Here is a 5,620-nt window from a genome sequence, read left to right on the forward strand (position 1 = left end):
TTCCTTCTGCATAAGAAATGTTCTCTGGCCTGTTATGCTCCATTATATTTCTTTCAAGCTTCAAAACCTTAGCTCTTTCTATTCCTTTTGCCTAGAATGTCCTTTCAACCTATCTTATCCTCACTGCCAATATTCATCCATTAAACTCCTCCTAATCATTAAGAGGCAATGTTAGCAACACCTCTTCTGTGAAGAACACAGAATCTACTGCCTTAAAGCCCAACAGAGACCCTATACTCTGCATCTCAGTATCTGCTATGCATTCCTCCAGTACAGCCGGTGTTCTCTTGGGTTATAGGCATTTGGGGTTATGTCTGTTTCTCCACACCAAACTCAGATAATTTTAATGAGATAACACTGGAGTCAAGGTCATGGGACTTGAGCACAAGGACACATTTTGTCAATCCTTTGGTGTATAAATTATAAGCTGCCAGTTTTAAGCTATCAAATGAGAGACTGGATCAGATGACACCTAAATCCCTCCATACCTTAATAGTCTACAATTCTGGGGTTTCCAAGAGCATCCAGGATATGTATACATAATAGCATATTTTTAACAGATATTTATACAACCCCTACTATATACCTGTAACTGTGCCAGACTTTAAAAGACAATCTACATTTGCCTTTATGGATTATAAGAAGCAGGCCTATTTAGAGATAACTTCTTAGATTTAAATTACAGAACAGTGAAATGCAGGAGAAAAATAATAAACTATAAGAAATACATGTTTTAATAACTGAAAATGTAAAAAGCTGTTTCATATGCTGTAAGTGAAAAAGTTTCAAGATATTTGCTCAGATGCTTTCATCAACTAGGAAAGTGTTTGCAGAAATCCAAGAGTTTTAATAAAGCAGGTTTGTTATTTATTTGTCATGACAAAATGCCTAAAGAAATCTAAATAACTTAAGCACTATGGAAAAACTGTCTTTTTAGATTTTTGTGAAGGTGTGTGTGGTATAGTTAAGTCTAGCATTTCAATTGTATGTCATTCACTCATTTGATTTGTTTTGGTCAATAATACATTTCTTTAACAAGCACATTTTACCTCTACTTTTTGCACAGTATTTTGTGGGCACTATGGCTAGATAGGGTCACATGAGGCTCTCAAATCCAAACGTAGCAAAAAAAGCAAGTGCAGGTCCATAAAGGATCTCTCCCATGTTTTTCTAAGAACCTGTTCCTAGTTTTTTCAAAGAAACAGGGAAACACCAACAGCAATAATAACACATTGCATTTGCAGTGTGGCAAGTACTTTAATCTAATGTCAACTCAATAATCAACTGAGGATCAATTTTATCACAGTGACTTCTTTAGGACTTCTTAGCTCCAATAGAGTTAGTGATCTTTCATCTTGCACATCCGTAGTTTGTTGAGCATATCTCTAGTAGAACACCTGTCCAATGGGTAGGTATCATTATTTTCCTTGTTTTATAGAAGAGAAAACCAGTGAGAGAAATAGTAAATAAGTTGAATAAGCTAACACAGCTGGGTGGTATCACCGGAATTTAGGCCCAGGGAATTGAACTCTGAAGTCAGTGCTTCTAAATACCATATTGTAGTTTTATCCTGGGGGAATTAGGCCAAAGAAATATAAAAGGACACATTCAGCTTTGAGAGTTAGAATCTATAAAGAGATGAAAGCTTTGTCTTGAGGATGTTGATTTATGGGCCAATTAGATGCATGCAAATGAGCTTCACGTATTTTCCCTACCAACCCATGAACCTGTTACTCTTTTCTGAGCTAATGTGCCTGGTATCCAGAGTTCCAGGCATCTGAGGTCCTGAAAATGGATCAAGTCCCTCTGCTGGGATTCATTTCAGCACAGGAATAGACCCTCTTCTTAAGGTGAACGTGAAGAACTCTTAACAAACACTGGTCAATTGCCCTGAGGTGGACACTGTCTAGTAGAGAAAACCAAGAGAACGTGAATGAAAGTTGAACCATAATGTAGATTTAAATACTAATGCAGTTAAGGACCAGTGAGTGCCGCTGTAGACAACAGGCAATCATTGTCTCCCATTTAGAGAGAGAGAGAGAAATCTCTTTGTAGTTTTGCAGTCTTGAAGGAAGTAGAGCCATGGGCTCAAACCTGAAAGTTTGTTGAATTTCACTAATTTCAGAGTAGACGGGGAACATTTTTAGTGAGAGTAACAATGAGAGTAGAGATATGGCATGAGAAGTGTGCTTTCATTCTCACAGGAGGACCCTGAAATACCACTTTTGGAAAAGCAGGTTGGACTACAGTGGTGACAGTACAGTTGGGGAAGGTTTGAGGCTAGGTACAAGTTTTGAAATGAAAAGATAGAGCTCTCAGTGATTTCTAGCTCGTGGAGCTAATTAAAACAAGTTCTCAATTTCCAGGCTTTCAAAGAGAAGCCTATTATGGATGCAGCGTTCAACCAGGGGACACATGGTGGCCAAGTCCTCCTCCTACCATGGATCTCAGAATTAAGAGATTCCTGCTTATTTGTCCTCCTGGTGTCCAAACTATTGGATGGTGATAACTGAGTCACTTTTAGAAAGATTTCAGCCACTTTCAGCTACCTAGAGATTAATTTAGGCTTCCATATTCTGGAGAGGGCATGGTAATGAGGTGACAAATTTTTTATATGCTTTAATTGAAAAAGAAAAGAAAATCTAACATCTTTAAATATTTACTTCCATTTAAGAACCGCTACACATTTTTATTTTTCCAATTTTAAAAATACTTTTATTTCTTTTTAATTCCAGGATAATGTACAGTCTTATATTAGCTTCAAGTATATAATATGGTGATTCAACAATTCTATACATTCCTGAGTGCTCATCACAATAAGTGCACTCTTACTTCCCATCATTTCACTCACCCCCTGCCCTATACCTCTCCTCTGGTAACCACCAGTTTTTTTCTAATTTTAAGAGTCTGTTTTTTGTCTTTCTTTCCCTTTATTCATGTGTTTTCTTTCTTGCAATACACATGTGAGTGAAATGGTATTTCTTTCTCTGACGGACTTACTTCACTTAGCCTTATACCATCAAACCCATTCATGTTGTTACAAGTGTCATTCTTTTTTATGGCTGAATAATATTCCTGTTGGGTGTGTGTGTGTGTGTGTGTGTGTGTGTGTGTGTACCAAATCTTTATGCATTCATCTATCAATGGACGCCCAGGCTGCTTCCATAATTTGGTTATTGTAAATAATGCTGCAATAAACATAGGGGTGCATGTATCCCTTTAAATTACTGTTTTTATATTCTTTGGGTAAATACCCAGCTGCAGAATTATTGGATCATATAGCAATTCTATTTTTAATTTTTTGAGGAACCTCCATACTATTTCCACAGTAGCTGTACCAGCATGCGTTCCCACTAACCGTACATGAAAGTTCCTTTTTTTCTACATCTTTGCACAATACTTGTTTGCGTTTTTTTTTTTTTTAAGATTTTATTTATTTATTCATGAGAGACACAGGGAGAATGGCAGAGACGCAGGCAGAGGGAGTAGCAGGTTCCTCGAAAGGAACTTGATGTGGGACTCAATCCAAGAACCCTGGGATCACGACCTGAGCTGAAGGCAGATGCTCCACCACTAAGCCACCCAGATGTCCCTTGTTTGTGTTTCTTTATTTTAGCCATTCTAGGGGATATCGCATTGTAGCTTTGATTTGCATTTCCCTGAGGATTCGTGATGTTGAGTATCTTTTCATGTGTCTGTTGGCCATCTGTAGGTCTTCTGTGAAGAAATGTCTCTTCATGTTTTCTGTCCATTTTTTAATTGGACTATTTGTGAGTTTAAGGGGAGTAAATTGTACAAGTTTTTATATATTTTAGTTACTAACCCCTTATCTGATACGTAATTTGCAAATGTCTTCTCCCATTAGTAGATTGCTTTTGAGTTTTGTTGATTATTTCCTTTGCAGAAACTTTTTATTTTGATGTAGTCACAAGTTTATTTTTGTTTTTGTTTCCCTTGCCACAGGAGACTTATCTAGAAAAATGTTGCTACAGAGGATGTCAGAGAAATTACTACGTGTGCTCTCTTCTAGGATTTTTTATGATTTCAGGTCTCACATTTAGTTCTTTAATACATTTTGAGTTTATTTTTGTGTATGGTTTAAGAAAGCGGTTAAATAAAATATTGAACTTAAATAAAATATTTTTTAAAAAGAAAATGATCCAGTTTTATTCTTCTGCATGTGACTGTCCACTTTTCCTAACACCATTTGTTGAAGGGACTATCTTTTTCCCATTGCATATTCTTGCCTCCTTTCTTGAAAATTTATTGACCATATAATTGTGAATTTCTGGGGCTCTGTATTCTTTTCCATTGACCTAGATGTCTCTTTTTGTGCCAATCCATACTGTTTTTAGTACCATAGCTTTATAGCGTATCTTGAAATATGTGATTATGATCCCTCCAATTTTCTTCTTTTTCAAGATTGCTTTGACTATATGGGGTCTTTTGTGGTTCTATACAAATTTTAGGATTATTTATTCTCATTCTATGAAGAACACTGATGGTATTTTGATAGAGATTGTAGTAAATCTATAGATTGCTTCCAGCAGTATAGACATTTTAACAATATTTGTTCTCCTAATCCATGAGCATGGAATATCTTTCCATTTGTTTATGTCATCTTCAATTTCAGTGTTCAATCAGTATAGTTATCAATGTACAGGTCTTTCACCTACTTTGTTAAGTTTACTGCTAGGTATTTTATTATTTTCAGTACATTTGTAAATAATTGTTTTCTTAATATCTCTTTCTGCTATCTAATTGTTAATGTTTAAAAATGAAACAGATTTCTGTATATTGATATTGCATCCAGCAACTTCAGTGAATTCATTTATCATTTCTAGTAGTTTTTTGGTGGAGTCTTAAGGGTTTTCTATATATAGTATCATGTCATCTTCAAATAGTAAAAGTTTTACTTCTTCCTTACCAGTTTGGATGCCTTTTTTTTCTTTTTCTTGTCTTGATAGCTGTGGCTAGGACTTCCAGTACTATGTTGAAGAAAGGTGGTGAGAGTGGACATCTTCATCTTGTTCCAAATTTTAGTGGAAAAGCTTTCAGTCTTTCTCCATTGAGTAGGATGTTAGTTGTGGGTTCTTCACATATGACCTTTTCTACGTTGAGCTATGTTCCCTCTAAACTCATTTTGTTGAGTGTTTTTATCATGAATGGATTTTATACTTTGTCAAATGCTTTTTTTCTACATCTCTTGAAATGATCAAATGTTTTTTATCTTTTCCCTTGTTGATGTGATATATCATGTTGATTGATTTGTGAATATTGAACCACCCTTGCATCTCAGGAATAAATCCCACTTGATCATGGTGAATGATTTTTTTTTTTTTTTTTTTACTGTATTGTTGAATTTGGCCTGCTAATATTTTTTTGAGGATTTTTCATCCATGTTTATCAGAGATAATGGTGTGTAGTGGTTTTTGTTTGTTTGTTTTTTTGTAGTCTTTACCTGGTTTTGGTGTCAGTAATGCTGGCCTCTAGAATGAATTTGGAAGCTTTCCTTCATATTCTATTTTTTTGGAATAGTTTGAGAAGAATAGATATTAGATCTCCTTTAAAGGCTTGGCGGAATTTACCTCTGAAGCTCCCTGGTCCTGGACTTTTGTTT

The sequence above is a fragment of the Canis lupus genome, chromosome 22 (assembly GCF_048164855.1).
Source record: "Canis lupus baileyi chromosome 22, mCanLup2.hap1, whole genome shotgun sequence".
In the NCBI taxonomy this organism is placed as follows: domain Eukaryota; kingdom Metazoa; phylum Chordata; class Mammalia; order Carnivora; family Canidae; genus Canis; species Canis lupus.